This window comes from Pantherophis guttatus, chromosome 1 (assembly GCF_059756535.1).
Source record: "Pantherophis guttatus breed Tessera chromosome 1, ASM5975653v1, whole genome shotgun sequence".
NCBI classification, from domain to species: Eukaryota; Metazoa; Chordata; class Lepidosauria; order Squamata; family Colubridae; genus Pantherophis; species Pantherophis guttatus.
The window spans coordinates 301,701,087-301,724,154 of NC_142063.1; the positions used below are offsets into that span (position 1 = coordinate 301,701,087).

The 23,068-nt window shown below is 37.6% G+C and overlaps 1 long non-coding RNA gene across 1 annotated transcript in view; it reads left to right on the forward strand.

The window, feature by feature from the left end:
* Positions 1-535: 535 nt before the first annotated feature.
* LOC148116911 (uncharacterized) overlaps positions 536-23,068 on the forward strand; it is a 30,795-nt gene continuing 8,262 nt past the window's right edge. Inside the window, exon 1 of the long non-coding RNA XR_015731540.1 lies at positions 536-686. This is a non-coding gene — a long non-coding RNA (uncharacterized LOC148116911). The remainder of the gene's footprint in view (positions 687-23,068) is intronic.

The window sequence follows — 23,068 nt, forward strand, 5'->3', positions numbered from 1 at the left end:
TCAGATCATATTGCTAAGTGCTTTCCAACTTGTTAGCATTTTTTCTAGTTACCATTTGTGCTGCTGCTGGTTCACCTAAATATGAGGTCACAGTAGTTTTGTCTATTTTTTATTTATCAGTGCCTGCCTATGCCCTATTAGGAGATACTGTTTTAGGGCACGTGCAGTAATGGAAGATGTTCACTAAATCATAATCCACAATCCACAGGGCACCTGCTTCACGTTGTTGAGGTTAAGATCTTATCACTGTCAACATCCTCAACTGAAAGAACCACACAGATCCTGGTGAAAAAGAAAAGAAAAAGAAAAAAAAAAGGGGGGGGGAGAGCAGACCACTGTGGCTTTGGGCCTGTGTTGGATTCCTTAGATTCCATCAGCACAACACAGTTCCCAAACCCAGCATTGATCTTGAAGCAGGAGCTGCAGCACCATACTTCAAGCATAGTTCTGTAGCTCTGTAAAGTACCTACTGATTCTTCTGTATCCTCACAAGGCTGAAAGATGAGATGCAACTTCTACACTTTTTTTCCACTAGGCTTGCTCCTATCACTGCCCCATGGAGTGGGGACTCCTGTGGGTTTTACTTCCAGGGCACCAGAGGAATTGGACAGCCCAGAATCCCAAAGACAGAGATTCAGTTTGCTAACCAGTATTTTTCTATTATTCACTGGGAATCATCAAATAAGGTATGTGCCAATGTTTTCATAAAATCTATCTACTGTACCAGTATACAATCTGTAGCTTCTCTCTTGGGTCAGTTTGGAATGAGCAACATGACAGCTATTTGTCTGTCTTTAGCATCATTTCAAACAAAGGTCAAAGGAACTCATTTCTGACACAACCTTGAAACTGTTCTACAGGGGAACAACTGTTGTTGTTGTTAGTTGCTAAGTCGTGTTTGACCCATTGCAAACTCATGGACAACGTTCCTTCAGGCCTTCCTGTCCTCTACCATTTCTGGAGTCCATTTAAGCTCACGCCTACTGCTTCAGTGACTCCATCCTGCCACCTCATTCTCTGTCGTCCCCTTCTTTCCCCTTCTTTCCCAGCATTAGGCTCTTCTCCAGTGAGTCCTTCCTTCTCATTAGGTGGCCAAAGTATTTGAGTTTCATCTTCAGGATCTGGCCTTCTAAAGAGCAGTCAGAGTTGATCTCCTCTAGGACTCACTGGTTTGATTGCCTTGCAGTCCAAGGGACTCGCAGGAATCTTCTCCAGCACCATAGTTCAAAGGCCTCAATTATTTGGCGCTCAGCCTTTCTTATGGTTCAACTTTCACAACCATACATTGCAACTGGGAAAACCAGAGCCTTGACTATACACACGTTTGTTGGCAGGGTGATGTCTCTGCTTTTTAGGGGAACAATGGAGAAAGGCAAATGAGATCAGAGGTGCTTTCCTGGCTCAATCACCAGTGTCTGTAGTGAGACACCATCTTGTAGGAAGTCTGCTGTTTCCTGAAGTGTCAGTCCACTTTAACAGTAAGCTTGAACTCCTTCCACCTTTTTTTCCACTCATGAATTGTTTTGGTATTCATTATGTTTCATTTATTATTCATTTTGGTATGCACAGAATGTATCCCAAAAGTAAGAAGGGATAATCAGTCTGTCCTGAACTTGACCGTTCATCCATGCTGTGTAAAAATAATCAGGAAAAACATTTCCAGGTTTACCCAGGAGAGAGAAAATATGTAGAAATGCCTAAAGTCAAATGCATCTAAGAAATTAGAATCACAAGAGAAGGTGAAGGGAAATGAAAATCACCCCTCTAAGAATATATGGGATGATAGGACTTAAGAGGACTGACAGATGCAACACATCTAGAGTCTACCTACTTATGGGAGAAAAGGAGACTCTATAAGAACTTCCCCCCATCTTTGAGATAACAGTGGAATGCTACATTTTCCAAGAGGTAAGACAATATTTTTAGCACACGACTAAATACACATACACCAGACCTATAGTTGTAATTATTTTAACCAGATTTAGACTTCCAATTATTAGTTTCTTCCAACAAGATGGATATTTAGAGCACAGAAAGGCTGAACAGTCATATTGCAGACTGTTCTATAATAGAAAATGGATTGGCAAAAACCCTTTAGTGAAAGCATACATAAATAGATACAAAATTTTAAAGGAAATTAGACTTGATGATGTAGCTTCTCACTTTCTTTTTCTTGACCTCTCTTAAAAAGTGAGACAATAAACTATTACCTGGAGTGCAGAACAGAAACTTCCACAGTGACTTGCGCTCCTTAGTGGAAGATACCCATCTCCTCAGAAGCATACCCAGGAAGTGCTGCCTCAAACTGCATTTGTCCCAAGAAGTGATAATCTTGTGGGAAACATTTTCATACAGGAAAGGATGATTTAATTACCTTTCAATATTATACTCTTTATATATCTAATGTGGTAATTTATAGTATAAATATTCAGTTTTAATCGAGTACGAGAAGCTAGGATTACAATGTTCATTTCAGCCCTGTGCTTCCTCTCACACACATTCTTCTATGTAGCTTTTTCATTTTTTTTGTCTATTGAAGTTAATAACCTAGTAAATAGGAACATGTGGTAGTTCTGACTTTTGTTGCCTGCTGAGTTGCATGCAAAACCCTGAGTTCTGATTGAATTTATGCCTAGAATTGCTGTGAAATGAACTCTCTGAATATGGCTTTGCGGTGTGCCCTCTATTCACAAGTTTGGTGCTGTGTTTTCTGTGCACAGTAGATATTCTGGAACCAGGATTGATATGATACATCATCTATCAGATCATTCAGTCCAGAGCACATATGGAATTCTGGATTGCCTGAAAGAACTCAGAGATCTCTTGTGCATTTCCTGATGGCCTCATACATGATGAGACAAGCCTCTGATTAATGCTGCAGTGAACTCAGTCTCAGCAGATAACTCCTGCTCCTTTGAACCTTCTGTGACTGCCCCATCACCAGGGGCTCCATTCAGGAAGCAATACCAGTCTTAATGCTGGAGACATAGCAGCAAGCTCTGGAACAGCTTTCACTAAAAAGGATGGAAACATATGCATAAGTGGAGCAAGATAAAAAGCCATATTGAGTGGAAGTAGTTTAGAGCATAGGATAATCCAAGTAGTCAGGGCCTCATGCAGGGATGAGACACTGTAAGTAATATTTGGCCTCCCTAGATTGATAGAAGGGAACCAGCAGGAATTCAGTACTTCCTAAAGGTTTGTTACATGCCTGACACAGGAACTGAGGATTATCTTTCTTCAGTAAATGGCAGCAGCAGTCCTGTTTTATGGTTGCTGCTTTCCCCATTCTCTTACTATTACCTGTTTGCAAGTATAACTTTAGACATCCCATCTAGAATGGGTTGTTGACATAATCCATAAACATAATTCACATTGGGACTATACAAAGGAAGAAGGTGAGTCTTGAACCTAGTCTTCAGTAAAGAAGAGAAAAAGGAACAGACATTTATCGCCCCCCCAATAGGTCAAGAGCATAGGAATTCTTCATTTGGCACTGACTGTCTCCTGTTCTCTCCAGTTCACTGACCATCTTCCATTCTTCATCAACTGTCCTCTAGCTTTGTTTAGGGTATCTGCTGTGAAAGGTCAATTTTTTTTCTCCCAATTGTATCCTTTTTGCCCCTCACCACTCCCCTCACTTCACCAATCCCTGGCATCACTTCTGGATGGAAATTGTACTCTGGGTCTGAGAGTTGGAGAGAACAGTGTGGACGTTAACTGTCATCCTTTCACAAAATGGCTGTTATCTGGCTGTTATCACACACAGGAGCCAAACTGGAAACATTGCTCCATATAATTTTTCCTAATCTTCTTTTCTATGATGCCCTGTTCAGTTACAGTTCCTTTCTGTTTTCTTTAAGAAGATAAATCCACTTCCAAATAAAGCCAATCATTTTAATTTGTGAAGAATGCCAATAGAGGCGATGAAAAGTGTGGTAGAAATATTATTGAATATTGTTGGAGATACTGTAGAATATTGTTGGAGCATGGTAAAATATTCATGGAGGTGTTGTAAAAGTATTGTTGTAGGAAGAAATATTGTTTGCTTGCCATACCAGTATTGGTGGGCTTATGATTTTTTCCTAGTTCCTTGATAAGAATATTATTTTCTGCTTGATTCTGCTCAGAAAGCACCAAGGACTCCATATTTAAAAGATAATGGCCATTAAACTATTATTGTTATGAAGCTACGTAAACTATTATTATTATGAAACTAAGTTAAGTACTTGTAACATATGATGTTATCTATAAGAATATGATAGAATAAAAGAATATGTAGTTGTTTATAAAGTTATGAGAAAAAGGTTTAGATACTAGCATATCCATTAACTATTCCACAAGAATATATTTCAGATAAATGCATTCTTTAAACTAACATTAATGATTTCTAATACCTACAAGTATATTGTTATATCCTAAAGGTGGAATAATAATTAACCTTAAACATGTTTGGTAAGCAAGATTTTTGTACTTTGCTAGCATTCAGTGTGTTACCGTTAAACAAGGATTTGGACTTTGTAGAGTAATTTTCATTGAAGGCTATTTTTCACAAAAACGTTAAATTTAAATGCTTGTGACAGATGGAAATTTCAGCAGATTTTGTCAGCAGATTTGGAATATAAGATACAAGTAGGAATTTTTAAAAAGTTTAAATATATTCCACCTTCTTACTTTATCATAGGATAGGCACATGCACAAATCTGTTTCTCGTCAGGAGAACAAATTACTGAAGGCATGGTATTATGGATGTAGGTGAACCTAGAGATCCCCAGCTCATCTTCATGAAGTGTTTCCAAAATACGTTTTTCAAATATTCATTCTGTGGCACAAATTAGTTACCTAACTTTTCCAAATTAATATTATTCAAAAGCTACAAGTTCTATTGTTTTTTTTTTTTTTTTACCAAGATACATAAAAAGGATTGCTCAGTTCTCCTTATTTGGATAATGATTCATTTGGAGAATTAATTATTATGAAAAGTCACTCAATTTATGAATAGTAATCTCAGAACTGTAATCAATTCCATCTCTATTGCCCCACCTCATAAAGAAATATGGGACAAGCTGACTGGAGGTCTTGAGCAGAAATTAACCTTGACAAATGTATAATAATATTTTACATAAACATTTTTCAAAACCTTGGTCTGTTTCCATCCAAAACCTACTAATTACAATAGAATTTATCTCCAAATAAACACATTTTAAAAATGCAGCCTTAAAAAGCAACAGGAAATTCCCATGAAGTCAGATTACTTGTCTATCTTTTAAAAGGCAATATCTGGGTAAATTTCATATCTCAGATGTTCAAAAGAAAATATCCAGGCTATTTGCTTTCTAGAAGGCACATGAAAGAATAAACAATTGTTAGTAGGTGCCTGGTGTATTTCTTTCTCCCATAAAACATCCTGGCCAATAAAAAGTCAACTTTCCAAACTGTTTTGGTTATCCTCATGGGTCCAATAGTTTTATAGCAATTCTTTGTTTTTCTTTTTGGATTAACTTTGCCATTATTCCACTGTGTCATTCTGAACAGAAAACAGGTTGATTTATAACCGATGAAAGGCCATGGATGGGTGAAATATGCTTTAATATGTCAGAAAGTTCTTGAGTGTTCAAAGAAACTTTTCTTATACAAACACAGCCAATAGTTAAGAAATTTCTCCCAGCCATCCTCACAAAACTCCTTTTCTATCCTTAGAAATTGTCTGTCTTTGGACTCAATTTATTTATTCATTGCACAAATTTTGCCTTTTCATCCTTGTGATGTTGCATGAAGGTGTACAAGGAGCATAGTTTCAGTACGTGCCCTCTGCCCTCTCTAAATATCACTGGTGTTTTTTGCAGTACTTTAGGTATTTGCAAGATAAAGAAGAGCTATAGTGGCATGGTGGTTAGAATGCAGTATTGCAGGCTAACTCTGACCACTGTCAGAAGTTTGATCCTGACCAGCTTAAGGTTGACTCAACCTTCCATCCTTTCAAGGTCAGTAAAACGAGGACCCAGATTGTTGGGGGCAATATGCTGATTCTGTAAATGCTTAGAGAGCATTGTGAAGCACTATGAAGTGGTATAAAGATCTAATGCTATTGCTACAGCTATAAAAAATTACCACATATTTCATGGGGGAGGTGGTGGTTCCAATGATTGCTTGCTTCTGCAGATTAGAATATGACCATATTTTAGCCTCCTCTTCTTTTTGCTGTGGCAGTGATGCAATCATGGAGTGGTCCAAACTTCATTTCCTGCAGGGAGATGGCTGGGTTCTCTTTCCTATTTTTCTGTGCACAGTAAGACTTTTCAAAGTGCACATGGTAGATATTTTAACTTTTTTTTTTAAATGGATGAAGCAATTAGTATAAGTAAATTACTGTTAACTCTTATTAGCTGTTCCAGTCAGTGATTTATTTTCAAGCAGCAAGCTATCTCACAAAGACTTTTAACATAGTACCTTTCACATCTCCATGAAGAAAGATAGATTCTGCCTGCACTACTCTAAGGGTGTCTATAGGGTGTATAGAGTTAAAAAAAAAATCATTGTGATTTTGTGTTAAAAACCCATATATGTAAAACAAAGGTCCGGGGCTTTAATCATTTGGTTGTACTTCCTTCTTGAAGTACACCACAGGCACTCTTCATTAAGATAAAATTTTATTTTAACATCAATAGAAGCTGAAGACATGGATGTGAGACCAATCACATTGCACCTCTCATGTGTCCTGCAAATCCATAATTGTCATTTGAAAACAGATACAATCTTAGGGCATTTTGTCTCACTTACAGGTTTCTTTAATGCATTATTTGTCTCTTTGGGAGAACCACACTTAATGTTAGAAAGTAGTTTGTTTGTTGTTGTTTTTTTCAAAAAACTGCACACATGCTCTGCTCTGGGAAAACAAAGTATTGTTGGATGAAGCAACTTGTATTATTTATACATGAAAAATATCATCATCCTTTTTTTGTGCAGATGGCTGTCATTCTCTATAAACAGAAGCTCTTGCTAGTAAAACAGTACGGGAGTTAATCTCACAAAAATGGTTTACACAGCTGCATGTTGGCAGAGACACAATTTTTACTCTTCTTGGCAACTTTATAAAACTAGGGATTTCATTTTAGGATATCGGGGGGAGTTCCAACATCACACAATGCTTACTGATGTTTTATGTAACTTGCATGACTGGAGCTGAGCCAGGTTTACTCACCAGTAACTTTGAAAAAAGCTCTTTTTTTTCCTATTCTAAACTGAGCTCTGTGGAATATTGTGGACCAACCAGTGGCCCATTATGGGCTAATCCATCATTGTTATAGACCTGAATGTTTGACCCATAGGGAGTAAAACCACTATTTCATTCCCTTGAAATTTGGGTTGCCTGACTTGTCTAAAGGAAAAGGAAAAGTCATAATAAAGAAAAATGCATTTTTAAAGACAGTCTTGACAGCCACGAAGTAGAAAATACTTCTGTGGATTTCCATATTCTAGGCTATCCCAGTTGTGTGAAGTAATGAAAAGTCACTTGCATTTAAATACTTGTTATTCCTATCCATTATTTTGCCTCCAGTCCCAATAAATTCTCACGAGATGTTCTTCCAACTGTGCTCACAATCTGAAAAATTGCAAAAAAAATAATAAAATAAAATAAAAAATAAAAAATTGTAGAGACACACCGTTGCATACAAAGATGAGGAACCCATTCATTATTTTGTAAATCTTTATTCAGTTGAATCCTGTGAACCAATAGGAAGACAATTAAACAAAACAGGGCCCAATACACTGGAGATAACACTACTCTACTCTAACCCTTCATTTTTTTCTTTACTGGTTAATGAATTGCACAGAAACAGAATCTTGTGATTTACTACCTTCTTCTCCACAGGACAGAAGTTATTCAGTACAGTTTTGGCACCCCAGGCAATGGATATTTTTTTGTTCTTGGTTTTTTTGAAAACACTTTTACAATATTATCACCACATTTTTTTTTTAAAAAAAAATAACAGGCTAGACAAGACTGTTGTAGAGAACACAGCTATCTGATGGCTGCAGAAAGTTACAAACATGTCACCTAGATTGAGTCTCTATTTATACTAAAAAATACTACTGGTTTTTCTGTTCATAGAATCACAGTGCTCGAAAGGGCCAAAAAGGCCCTTTTGTTGATATTTAGCACAGGAATCCAAATTAAAAGATTCCAGACAGATGACTGTATAGGCTTCATGATATAATACGTCCAATAAAGTTCATTGTGCTCTGGATTATTAGTTTCACTGTCAAGCTCTTCAAATTGAAATCCGCCTTCTTGGCACACGTGGCTATTGTTCCATGTAGTGCATTTTATGAGAAGACTGAACAGGTTTTGACCATCTGTGTGACATCTTTTTCAGGTTTTTGAAGAATGAAAATATTTCAGTTCATACTGTCAGATATTTCCCAAGATGGCAGTTTCAATTCTTCTAATTCTGAACCAGCAGACTCCTAACAATTTCAAAAGGTATCATGTTGAGGAAACCTATCCTAAAACTTATGGTATCTAAGGCAAAGAGCATAATTTATGTATCCTTCTGTTTATTTGTTCTCTTCTCTCTCTCCCTCTGATAAGTTTATATAGGGCCTCCCATCTCATGTGCATACTCTGGATGGCTAACAGTTAAAAACCAATAAAATGTAATTTAAAAATTCAAATTTAATTTAGAAATGTCACAAAACAACAACATAACGAGCGTAAAATAACTGCACAGCAGCAAAGAAATTAACTTAACAGACAGACAAGACCAGGAAATGGTTTAACCATCCTATCAGGACCTCAGGCTTGATGGCAAAGCCAGAGTTGAGGGGTCCTTGGTGCTCTCTGAGCTTGGTTGTTGTTGTTGTTGCTGTTGTTTGCAGATGTTTTATTACCCAAACTAGATAATGCTATGATTTGCTAGTAAGGAGTGGGGATTGCTCTCAGTTTGTATTCTAATGGTTTGCCCTGCCCTGTTGGACAACCCACTAGAACATAAAATAAGAGCAAACCTTACTTCTTACTAGCACTGATGTTCTTACCTAGTTTGTGTAATAAACTGTCTGCAAGGAAACAACCAAGTTCAGAGAGCACCTTCATTTCAACCCTGAGCTACAAATATTGAAAACTTGGTCTTCAATAAAGAAGAATATTTGTAGCTCAGGGTTGAAATGAAGGTGCTCTCTGAACTTGGCTCACATGACGTATTGCAACTTTTCCCCCCTTTGCTGGCATGGCCAGCGCATGATGCATCCAGCCTATGGGCTGCAAGTTTGACAGCCCTGCTTTATATAGCAAGCACCATTGCAGAAATGGTTGTCTTCATGGACCCTGTCAGATGTCACTGTCTTGCAGACAGGACCCAGAGATGCCTCTTCTGCTGGATCTCAGAAGACAAGAAGACATCACTGAGAAGAGACGCTTCTGGAGATAGTCCACTTTAAGGCATGAAGGGCTTTAAAGGTAATCACCAGCATCTTAAATTGCACCTGGAAGCATATGGTAGACAATTCAGCTCATGGAGCAGAAATGTCACATGTGCTGACCCTTTGGTATCCATAACTGCATTTTTTAAAAAAAATCTTTGAATAATTTACTGGTATTTCAGTCTTCAGTCTGCCATTTCTTCCCTGGAAGCTGCTTTAGCCTTTTGGCTCTCTGAATAAGATATTTTCCTATGAATTGTTTATATAAAATATTGGTTTGATCATCTAAAGTTTATATTTTAGATTTAGATTCTATATCGTTCAGATTTGCGAATTGCTCACAAGCTTGCTTTCTATCAAATTACTTGATATTTAAATCTCTTCAACAATAGTTATAATAAAACAAGTGGAAATATTCAGGCAGTGTTGATTACCCCATCTCCGTTTTGTAAACAATACTTTGATTTTTATTGTAATTTTAATTTTATTTATTATTATTCAGTATTTTTATTGGAATAGAGAACTGAAGAGCCTGCCACCATCTTCCAGCAGTGTACAGTACCCTGCTCCCAAATTTGGATCTTGCCTGGGTGAATGAGAAGGCTATGTTAGCTGATGCATCAGTAGTGGGTTGCAATTTTGGTTGCTACCGGTTCGCTCATGGGTGCGCTCATGCTCACAAGCATGCAACGCTTCTGCACATGTGCAGAGATATCCAGGCGGGTGGGCGGAGCCTCCCGCCACTGCCGCTACCAATTCACCTGATCCAGGGCAAACTGGTAGCAATCCATTACTGATCTGCATACATGGGAAGAACTTGTGGGAAGGTGGTCACTGAGATTCAGAACTCAGCAGTCTTTGGCCCTTTCATATTTATCTCTGGGATTCCTCCAAAGCACATGCATAGGACACCAATATCACACTGCAATTCTACACATGTTCATCCAGATTTCCAAAATCTCACTGTGGGATTATACCAGGGGTGAAATACAGCAGATTCTGACAGGTTCTGGAGAACCGGTAGCAGAAATTTTGAGTAGTTTGGAGAACAGGTAAATGCCACCTTTGGCTGGTCCCAGAGTGGTGTGGGAATGGAGATTTTGCAGTATTCTTCCCCTGGAGTGGGGTGGAAATGGAGTTTTTGCAATATCCTTCCCCTGCCATGCCCACCAAGCCACGTGCACCAAGCCATACCACACCCACCAAACCACGCCCACAGAACCAGTAGTAAAAAAAATTGAATTTCACTGCTGGATTATACCCTAGTAATGGTTTTCAGGGACTTCACCCTTATTTGTAACCAATGTAAAAAGCATATTTGGAGTTTTTTCCCCAATAAGACTTTTTAATTATTTGCTTTTTAACATAACCTGTCCATCTGCATCATTTGATGACCAAAATAGACATCATATCTATATTTTCACAAGTGGGGAATGACACTTACTGTACATTTATAAATCTATGACTGCAGTGAAAAGGTATTCTGCTAATACCCATTTCCTTAACAGAAGAATCTCCAGATGAGTGACATTTCCCCCTGTGCATTGTATTAAGGACACTTATTTCCTAGCTTCTGAAGCTTTCAGTCCTGGAAAACATTGCTTTGATCTCTGACCAGAAGACAGAGTGTCACACCTACACTTTGCTGCACTTAGTCCTAGCCAGAAAGTCTGTGTTAATTATTTTAAATGGCCCTTTGTATCTTAAAAGCAATTCCTTTCCTATCTTCATGAAGCACTGATAAGAAAAGCACAAGTATAGCTCTTTTATGTTTATAGGAGAAACACAGCAGAAGTTACTTCAGGGAATTCCTTGATTTAAAAAAAACTGCACTGACCAAGACAATATTAGAAATTGCCGATGCACCTGTGTTTGCTACATTTTGCTTTATGAAGGTTAGAGAAGAGTAAGAAGATCAAATTTATTTTCATTTAAAAATTAGAAATCCTCTTTTCCCCATATTTCCCTCCATAGGATACAACTGCAATTCAGAAAGGTTCAAAGAGAGATCAGATATTAATTTCTTATGCATCTCAAATAAGATTGTTGTCTTGCCTAGTTTGTTGTGATAGAATATTCAGGTATCCTACTTTGCAGAAATTGATTTTTTTCCCTGAAGGACTATTGGAAGGTAGTCATTTATGTGAAAAGAAGTATTTGTAATAGGTAAACAACTTTTCTTCCAACAGACCTAGGCAGCTATTGGCCCTGGTTGCTCAGCCAACAGTCTTGAATCTGTAGCTCATTTGTCAACAGAGGTCAAGGAACTTAGTTACCTAGCTAAGTCATTGTTGACCCAAGTGGTGACTGATCTGTATGGGTTTCTGTAAATTACAGAATATCACCATATTATTTACAAGATAGGCACTCCTATTCTAGTCCTCTAAAGATACCTGTCCAGAATGGATGAGGATCTGGCCTAGCACTCATCTTCTTCAGAAGATGCAAGCCTCGCAATCATGTTGGGGTAGTGCCTCACTGGCTTTTTTATTATTATTATATACATCATAATCATCATCATCATCATCATCATCAACATCATCATCGTTGTTTTTTGTTATTGTTGTTGACACATGGTCAACCAGATGTTTACACTGGAATTGGTATTTTATCAACCTATCAAGTCTTGTCTAAGGAACTGGGATAGACAAATGTTGTTTGATGGTATTAAAGGTATTGTTGCAAAATGTAAGCTGTTTCATAGAAAGTTGCCATTTGCAGTTGACTGATGGTGATTTTTTCTCAAGGCACCAGAGAGCCGCGGTGGGTTAGAATGCAGTATTGTAGGCTACTTCTGTTTACTGCCGGCTGCCTGCAATTTGGCAGATTGAATCTCACCAGGCTCAATTGACTCAGCCTTCCATCCTGCCAAGGTGGGTAAAATGAGGACCCAGATTGTTGGGGGCAATATGCTGACTCTATAAACCGCTTAGAGAGCGGGAAAAAGCACCGTGAAGCAGTATATAAGTCTAAGTGCTATTGCTACTGCTATTACTATTGGTACTATCTTTGTTTTCTTTTGCCTCAGTTGTTCTACTTTTATTTGCAGAGCGTTGTATTATGCAATTTTTCTCCAGTACTTTCTCTTCTCTTCTCCTTTCTGCCACATCCACTATCCAGACTTTTTTGTCTTTCTTAACAAGAATTGTTAAGTCTGGGATGTTATGTGGCAAGTACCTGTCTGTTTCAATCCTGAAGTCCCAGATCAATTTAGCTTCTTCATTCTCTATTACTTCCTGTATTTTATAGTCTCACCAGTTTTTGCTTATGGTATTTCTTGCAGATCTTCCAATGTACCCTTGTTGCTATTTTTCATGCCATTGTTTGTAGTCAGTCTGTGCTATTTTCTTTCAGCAGCTAACTAGGTGGTCTACTGTTTCTTCAGCTTCTTTGCATAGGCAGCATTTGCTGTGTCTTGCTGTCTTTTCAATTCTAACATTGTATGCATTTGTTGTTAAGACTTGGTTTGTACAGTCAGAATTAGCCCCTCTGTCTCTGTTCAACTTTCCTGCTCTTAGTCATTGCTAGGTCTCTTTATTATCTGCTTTGCCTAGTAGGGTTTTTTTTTTGTCCTTCAGCTATTCTTCTAACACTTTTTTCTTATTCAACTGTATGGAGTACTTGTAGCCTTCCATGATTGTGTATATTGCAAAAAAAGTCAAGCCTGTCAACTTTGCTGCATGGTAGAAGGGCATGATTTATTGTCATTATTCTTCTGGTCTTCCTATCCATGGCTTTTAGTATTGCTTGAGTCCAGTCCACTACTCCAAGTGTGTATCTAAGGATTGGAATTGCCCAGATGTTAATTGCATTGATGGTATTTTCCCAATGGTTATTATTACTACTATTATTTAAATTTAAAGGTCACCTGACTTCACAAGGACACTGGATGGCTTACAGTTTTGTTTTTTTTAAAAAAAAAACTTCTTAAAACTTTTAGAATAAACCCAGAAAAGAAAAATAGCTGAGGTGTCTGTACAAACATAACCCCATAAACCTAAAAAAAAAAAAAAAAAAAAAAAATCAAAACCAAAACCCCACAAAACATACGACCCCCCTCCCACCAATAGGACTCACCAAACAGCCTACTGTAACATCTGAGAAAATCAGGTTTCTTATTCCCCCCCCATTAATTAGGATATTACAGAATTAAAAAACACAAGTAATAGCCAAGTACACTGTTTTTTATATAAAAGTAACATACATGTATTAACTTTGTTGCAATGGGGTTGCAATGGGTTGGACACGACTTTGCAACTAACAACAACATTAATTTTGTGATGATTGAAGGACAGTAAATTAAACCTTTCAAACTATATTAGTATTAAATATGATTTCTAGAATAGAATTGAACATAAATTTGTTTAAATTGTACAGTTAATGTTATAGTTAGCATTAACACTCACATTTTAAGACTTCCAGAACATCATGAAGGTAGGATAGGTGCTTATCTTTTACCCCACTGTTGTTTTATTGATATATTAGTGACCAATCTCTGCACTCAAGAACTGTAAAAAATTCCAGACCTACTTCTCGCCTAAGTACAGACTTAGACCTATATAACTATATAATGTTATTAGGTTGTAATAGTATTTCCAATATTTAAAATTCCAAGAATGTAGAGAAAAGAAAGTCTCTTCATGTAAGGTATCTTTTACATTTCAGAGCAGATGAAGAAACAACTATTTTTATTTCTGGAAAGAATTTTCTCCAAGGCTGTACTAATTTGTCAATTATTCTCCCCTGAGATGACTTGTAACATATTTATTATAGCATGCGATTTTTGTGGACTACTGCATATTTTGGATGCATGAACTGTTACTCTGAGTTAAGGATATTTATATTTCTATGGTTGCCAAGTATGTGCAAATGAAGAGGATTATCTTTCTCCCTCTCTTCTCTCTACTTTGTAAAGCAAATTTTGAAGCTTCCAAGTAATATAAAGGCATTTAGAAATGAAACCCTATCCTGCCTCTAGCTTGACCCAAAACAAGCAGATGAAGAGGTAATATCTATGGTACATTTTATTAGACTGCTGGAAATTGTCTCCACTGCAGTTCACACCAACCGCCTTCCCCAATTTTTCTCATAACTTTTCAAGAATTTCTCTGTGAGACATTTTTCATTTCATTCCAGACTGAAACCAATTTCGTGGAAACATTGAAAACAGCATATGTCCTTTGGTCTTTCAAGCCACACTTAATTCCTGAACAATATCCTCCCTTGTTTTGTGATTTAGAAACTTCCCTTAAATTTACAGGCCGGCCTTGCTTCTATTTTTGATTTCCTCTTCCTGTTAAATAAATCCTATTATGAGGATTGCTGCACAGAGTGTAGGGTTCCTCATGTAATTCCTGTCCATATTTGCACAAGAACACAAGTCTCATAGTTATTTTCCGAATAAGTGTCTAATGGGAACATAGTGACAAAGTGCAAGGATGGACAGATAGGTTCTGTGGACAAACAGATAGACAGGAGGGGTTCACTGGATTTTAACTGAGGCTTGAAAGGTGAATGTAACCTACTCCTAGTACATCAGCAACAAGGTTTTTTTGCATCAAATGAAAGGACTGTACTATGGCCAGTTCGTCCCTGAAAAAAAAAGTACTGTCATTGCTCTTGATATTTTTTTATTAAATATATTATTTACAATAAATTACCATTCCAAATACAGACAGGATTTTGGCAAAAAGGCAATAAATGTAAGAAATGTACAATGCCCAACTGCCTTTTAAAGCTAATTGAATGCATGGTGTCAATAATGAAAAAAATGATCTAATGTCAATGGGGATTCAGAAAGCAAATCTTTTCTGGAGTTTACTAGTTTAGGCTTAGCATGGCACCTGCTGACATTTGGGTGTGCTGGGATCGATTCCTTCATTCTCTGCTAACCCCTTTTTATGGCCAGGTTTAATGGTTGTTTCTTATTGATCTTTCTGTAATTCATTCTCCCTGGAGACTATAAAACTTAATTAGGTATTTTCAGCTTTTAAACATACCCAGCCAGTCAAGGCATGTATGTTGCCCACCGTACTATATTTGCAAATCATAAACTACTACTTTCTGCTCATAAACCTGTCACTATGTGTTCTTGGCTTAATTCCTAACTAGAAACAATTGAGTAGCAAATATTCCACAGATGGGGACTGCCAGAATCCTATTACTAGCAACTAATTTTGTCTGGTATATAGTGGGATAAATAGGAATGCATTACAAAATGCTATCAGCTGTTCTAGTTGCCCATATACCCCATTGTTGATTTGGGAATTAAGGATTGGTTTTAATTCGATAAGTGGTCAGTGTATAGCTGTATAACAGGTCATTTGTTTGATTCCTGGTGCCTGAAAGTTTCATAGCCAGACATCCACCTAATTTCCTTTTGATGTTGGAAGCTTAACAAGCCAAAGATTCTGTCTCACGGAGCCGACTGACGGAAGCAACAATTTAACACTCACCTCTCCACAATGGCAGTACTTTTTCTTAACAGGTTCACAAGGTTAAAGACTGCATTAACCTGGGAGGCATTAATATGAAGCTAGACTTTGAGAGACATCCATGTCTCAGATTTGATGATAAATAAGAATACATTGCTACATATTTTCATCCTGGAATTATCCCCTCATACTTTTTTGTGTTAGTTCTTATAAAGAAGCCACTCTCTCTCTCTCTGCCCCCAATATTAACAGGGCATGAAATACTAATATAGGTAAACAATTTTGGAGGATTTCAGTGCCTGTGGGTTTGTTTGTTTTTTGTAGTCAATCTTTTGCCACATACCATTCCATCATGCAGTAACAATCTCTCTAAAACACAGAAAAATGCATGCAAATACATATAGTGAAAAACACAGAAGGGGCAGGATAAGGATGCGGTAATTTTGTGGCACAAGGAGGCAGGACTTTTTTTTTTAAATGCACTTTTGTACTGGCTAGCTAAAGGGAAAGAAGGTAAATGCTCCTGGTGTTTCTTAGCAAAGAAGACAATCATAGATTGGTTTCAGATTGCTTTACGAGGGGCTTTGCAGTTGCCCCACTATTGCTCTGGGATAATTTATTTTCTTCAATGGAATAATAGAGTTACTTCTTTTTTGCATGTTTATTTTCTTAAATATAAGTATCAGGGTTTTTTTGCATATATCCAAACAGTGGAAATGTACATAAACCTACACTGAAAAAAGAAAGAATGAAGGAAAGGGATGGAGGGAGACAGAAAGAAAGAAAAATAATTTATTGCATCTTTTAGAATGTGAATTTATTTTGATTTTCCTTCTTAGACATCTCCAGTATGTTAATACTGCTGAGCAGAAAGCCCTGGTGTCTGAGAGTCCTGTACCGATATCTTGCCAAAATAAGGTCCTATTCCCTTAGAAAGAGAAACAACAACAAACATCAAAATGAGGTGGCCTGGAAAAGTGACATTGTTAAATGGTTTCTGCCACAGCTGGCGGTGTATTTGTTGAAATTATCCAGGCCTAAATTACCTGAGTCTGAAAAAGTTCTGAATCAAATTGCAAAGCAAGAAGAAATTCCAGTAAATAATTTCCTTTTCTGGAGTCAACATGTAACTGATCCTCTATTCATGCTTTTGCTGCTGCTACAAACAAGAGCAGAATCACCGCTTGTACTTTTGTTATTTGAAATAACGTCTTGCATTCACACTCTGGTAGTTTTTATTCCAGTCTCACTATACTGAGCTTATTGAAATTATTCCTGATTTAATTTGCATTTATAGCAAAAGAAGGGGGTGGGGAAGCAAGATTTTCTTGACTGTAACGTGACTAAACGGTCTGGAATATTTAGGGTTGTTATTTTCTCTGGCAATGAATCTCCACCCTCTTTTTATTGTGCTTCATAACACAGTCGACTTTGGGAACATTTTACTAGTATAAAAACCTTTTGACTAAAATATGCCTATCACATGCCAGCTTGTCAGACTGAGCAAGCACAGACTAAGTCAAGTCCAAAAGCTCCAGCAGCTTCAGGGAACAAGCTCAACATACAATTTTGGTGTAGACTACAGTCTATATTTTCCTTTGACTTACAAAGAGTTAGTGAATCATTGGTGGAATCAACCAAATATACACAGAAGCAATTGCCACCTGCATCCTTGCTCAAAGCAAGCAGCACATTTTGAAGTTCTAGTTTTTATTTGTTCACCCAAGTGTGAGTGGCAGGTTTGTGATTTTGAGTATGAAATACAAATGGTCAGTCTTTGATATTTCTAGGATAGAAAGGAAGACAAAAAGATTTACCTGAGCAACCATAGAGAACCTCTGTCAGTTGGAAAATACATAATATTAAACAAGAAAGACCACTCGATAGTATGACAGTATTCTTCATCATCATATGTTTAGCTATTAGCAAAGAGACGTTAAAATTATGTATGCCTTGATAAAGGAATTTTGCATCCAGATGCTGGCTTATATAAAGTAGTGCAGTGGTGGGTTGCCCCCGTTCACACCGGTTCTATAGAACCAGTAGTAAAACTGGTGGGAGGCTCTGCCCACTGATCCTGATGTCATCAAAACGCTTCTGTTCATGTGCTTGTGCATGGCCCCACTGTCAACCAGTAGTAAAGGTAAGTAGAATCCACCTCTGAAGTAGTGGCTATCAAAGAGAGTTTCTAGGAATGCTGAACATTTTTAGTGAGGGGAGGGGAAAAGGTGGAGAAGAGAAGAGAGGAAATACTTGCCACATTGACATCCATTTGGGGAGAGGGGATCTGACAAAAATGTTAAGATGTCTGCCATGACCACATGTTTATAGCCATTTCTTGATTTTGTTGATATTTTCACCACCATCAACAGTTGTCCCTGAGTGCCACAAAGATTTGTAGGGACCACACTTCATTTATCAATTTTGTCAGTAACAATTGTCTAAAGAGCCATGGTGGGACAGTGGTGAGAATGCAGTACTGCAGGTTACTTCTGCTGATCACCGGCTGCCAGCAGTTTGGCAGTTCAGGTCTCACCGACTCAAGGTTGACTCAGCCTTCCATCCTTCTGAGGTCAGTAAAATGAGGACCCAGATTGTTGGGGGCAATATGCTGACTCTGTAAACCGCTTAGAGAGGGCTGTAAAGCACTATGAAGCGGTATATAAGTCTAAGTGCTATTGTTATTGCCTCAGTGGACACATCAGGATGCCATCATTCATACAATTCCCCCAAAATATCTTTATGCATATTATGTGAACCTTTCAGGAGGTTCTGACCAGTTGTGGAGAACTGGTAGTGGAAATTTTGAGTAGTTCGGAGAACTGGTAGTAAAAATTCTGACTGGCCCTGCCCCCATCTATTCTCTGCCTCCCAAGTCCCAGCTGATTGGGAAGAAATGGGGATTTTGCAGTATCCTTCCCCTGGAGTGGGTGGTAATGGAGATTTTACAGTATCCTTCCCCTGCCACGCCCACGAAGCCACACCCACAGAACCAGTAGTAAAAAATTTTGAAACCCACCACTGGTGTGTGTATATATCTTATATCAGAATTTGTATATTTATTTAAAATAGTGGTTGTGTGGCTTCCTAAGAAATAGAACTTTTGTCCTGAAGTCTGGGATTACATATTTGTTATGTGGGAGAAATAGAAATTCCTACTTTGACACTTACAAGAGCCTTTTTGGTATTTTTGTAAAGCACCCAGTTATGTTCACAAAAGTAGAGATCATGCATTCCCAGTCTCCATACTTTTCAGTCTTGAACAATTGCAAAAGGCTCTGGTTCCCCTTTGAGAGAAATGCTGACATCACATTGTAAAAATAAATAGTGAGGACCAAGCAATTTTCCCACTGCCATTTACATTTAATTAAAATTGTTTTTTTCTTAAATAAAGCTTATCTTTATTTCCTATCACATAAGCACCAACCGCAAGTTATAAGGAAGATATATTCCTAAAACTAGTGATTCTATGTACTATATAAAACTATCCTCTACGCAACCCTAATATGTTTTATTTTCATACTCTTGAAAACGTTGTTTATCAGAAAGGACCAGATTAATGCTCACACACGTAAGAATCTTACATTGGGCAGAAATTTGAAAGTCTGTCCGGAAATCCTAGTCATCCATTAGATATAGCTGGTCTAGGTTTGAATGTTCTATATTTAATAGGTGAAGAGTGATGGTTCTTTTTCTCTGCTGATTTCTAAGCCAACCTGCTATAAAACATTGATCTCTCAGATCTAGGAGACACATGACTCCTAGGCCATTCAGTCCAGCAGGCTTAACCTGCTGAACTCAATGTGCTAAAAGGGCTTAAAATGTAATCATTAGTAGATTTTCTGCTAGCAGCTGGTAAAACAAGACTTCTAGGCAGCCTGGGGGCTTTAATTTATTTTTTAATCCTGCTAAATCAGCAAAAAGTACTTTACCTTTCCACTCAGTAGGGAAGGTAGTGGGAGGAGAAGGTTTAAAAAGTTAAAATTCCAACAAGCGGCTGTAGGAGAAAGGATCAGACTAACTAGAGCAAACCCTGACAATGGTGATACTTTCGAGACAGGAAAACTGTCACAATCTTTAACACTCACACAACAATGTCTGAAATCCACTGCACTTCACTTTTGTGCAGTTCTGGCTGCCCTGTGTTCCACCTCTTCCCAAATGGAAATAAATACCCTTTTAAAGTTTCCAAGCTTCATTAAAATCTTCTTTTTCCAGGGAGACAGAAAGCAGACAAAAGAGATCTCAGGGAATGCTCCCCTCCCCCTATGAAACTCTTGGTTTGCATGTCAATAAATAATACACTCATTGATAGGCAAAACGGCAGGTTGCCTAGCTAGCCACGATTCTATTCACATTTAAAATTACAGCTGAAGAGTCCAGCAGCGATGGTCCCTCAATCAAGGAAGATAAATGTTGTCCATCTACAAGAGCTGCCACTGAATAAGTCATGCAACTGGAACATTCTATGATAGCAGATTTTGTCAGAAAGAGTCCTGAAAAGGTTTGGTTTAGGCCTAAACTGTGCTAAATATTCCACAAAACATTATAAGATGAATAGATTCTCTCCCCCATCCCCCTCAACAATGGTGCACTGCTGGAATTTCTGGAATAGAGAGTTTAAAGAAAAAAATTCTGTCAATATCTACTATTTTACAACTGTGCCATTTTCTAGCTGATATCCATGCCTTATAGGGCAATTTGTAAGAAGGGAAGAGATTTTAATTTTTTAAAAAATGCTACATAGGGGAAAGGATGATCAATCTTTCTCAGCAGTCTAATTTCACTTTAAACCTCAGCTTTTCAAACTCTAATTAATATAATTAAAAAAAACAAACAAACAAACCATGAATAACTATGTTTCTTTCGGCATCACATCAAATTTGTTCCTTATTAACAAAATCTTCACCATATCCATCAGAATTAGGAAAACATGACTTCCTTATACAAGCTTGAGTTCTCAGATTTCTTCTAGGGAAAACATCAAGGTAATACAATTTCAACAGAAGTTATTTGTCTTGACATCTTCAGAAAGACCTACTGAAGTCTTTCTGGTATTGGGTGAACAAAAAGGGGACTGGGAAAACCACCAACCACATTTTGAAGGATTTGAATATACAGTAGCACGTGTGATTGGCCTTCCCATAGATCCCAATATTCTATATCTAAAATGTCTATGTCTGCACTGATTGTACAGGTGACCCTCTTTTTTTCAATAGATAAACACACTCAGCAATTCCGTTACTATTTGAAATATATGTTTCTTTTAAAAATGGTGAAGAGCAGGAGGCTTAAATTAGGAACTCCAAAATTTTGTCAGAAACCATGAATTCATTGAGAAATATTAAGCAAGGTCTTTCATTTTAGCCTTCTCCTTTCTCCATATTATGGCAAATGAAGACAATAACTGACAATGCATATCTTGATTGATTATTGATTGATTATGTGCCATCCAGTTGATGTTGACTCTTAGCAACCACATACAATGAGTGTACTGGTGCACTCATTGCCTCTTTAACTGAATCCATCGATTTTGCTTCCTCTTTCCATCTTTCCCAGCATTAGAACCTTTACCATAATGTTTATATTAATATTATATTATATTTTATTAATATAATATTAATATATCCAAAGTAAGATAATTGAAATTGGTCATTTGTGCCTTGAATGAGAAGATTCTGGGTAGAATGAACGTGTCATATGTTTATAATGGATGCATGCAAATAAAATTAATGTCAATTTAAATTATTCTTTGACTCTTACAGCCCCATAATTGTGCCATAACTGATGCCAGTCACCATAGCTCCATTATACCTACAACTGGTCTGATATTATCTTGTAGGTTGTTAAGTAAATGCTGAGATAATGTGTCTAAACTACTTAATCATCTATAAATATTAATATTTTATATATTTTTCTTCAAGGGTTCATTCATTTCAACCCTTGACAATCACAAAAAACAGGACGAGCTATATAGCTCTAATAATTTAATTTAGACTAATTTAGACTGCTCTTTGACAGTCTAGTCTGGAGGCAATAAGTATTTCCTTGAAACTCTCATTTTAATTTTGCCCTATTCTCCCATGCAGTACTACTCCACAGTGTTTGGATTTGTGACCTCTCCAGCTGGTGGTGCCAAATCCAACCTTCCCAATACAGATTGGAGAGCAACTGGCAACAATGCAAAAGGGAGATTGACAAGAGATTATAGCAGTGGTAGATCTTGCCAGGATGCTACATCCTGGAAAAAGTTGCCTACAGCTATTGAATCTGAGATAACATCTCCAACATAGTCTGTCCATTTATATAGAGTGAGAAGGAGGAGAAAGAGAAAAGAAAAATGCTATTTGCTGGATATTTTGCTAATAGTAGCAATAATAGATATGATTATGCTACGAATGGTTAGTGGAATAAGGAGTAAGTAAAGAATACACTGACCTGATACCATCAAAACTGATACAAAAATGAACATCCAACAACTGAAAGAAACTGTGTTTGACAGAGTAGCAGGGAGAGCACTTGCCTATAAAGTCACCAAGAGTGGGATGTGACTGGTTAAAACAACAATGTTATGATTGTAGACCAGAACAACTAAAACTTAAATAACAATAAAATAGATACTTTAGAATCAAACCATAATATAGAGCTGTGATGGCGAACCTATGGCACATGTGCCAGAAGTGGCACTCAGCGCCCTCTCTGAGGGCACGCGATCTGTTGCCCCAGTTCAATTCTGCCGCGCATGTGCGCGTGCTTCCTGCCAGCCAGCTGATCTTTGGGTCTCTGCCATGCATGCGTGGTGGTGTGTGTCTGTGCGGAGAGGCTGCGTGGGCATGTGCGGGGATGGGGCATGCGCAGGGAGCCACACATGCTTTGCATTTTGGGGCTCGGGCATGTGCGCTTGCATTTGCATGCACACGCTTTGGGCACTCGGTCCAAAAAAGGTTAGCTATCACTGATATAGGGTAAATAATATTCCAAATATATTAAGATAAGACAATAGTAAAATTTACCCTACTTGAAACAATTGTTTGCAGTACTCAGAGCCCTGCATTACTGATAGCCATTATACAGAATCAAGCTACCTAATCTTTGTCTCTTGATGAGGTAATAGGAGATTGAGGTAGTCATCCTTGTCCTCCCTAAATAACTTGTAATTTTGAAAAAATATATATAGTTTGAATATATGTATAAAAGAGGCAGAGCAGCAG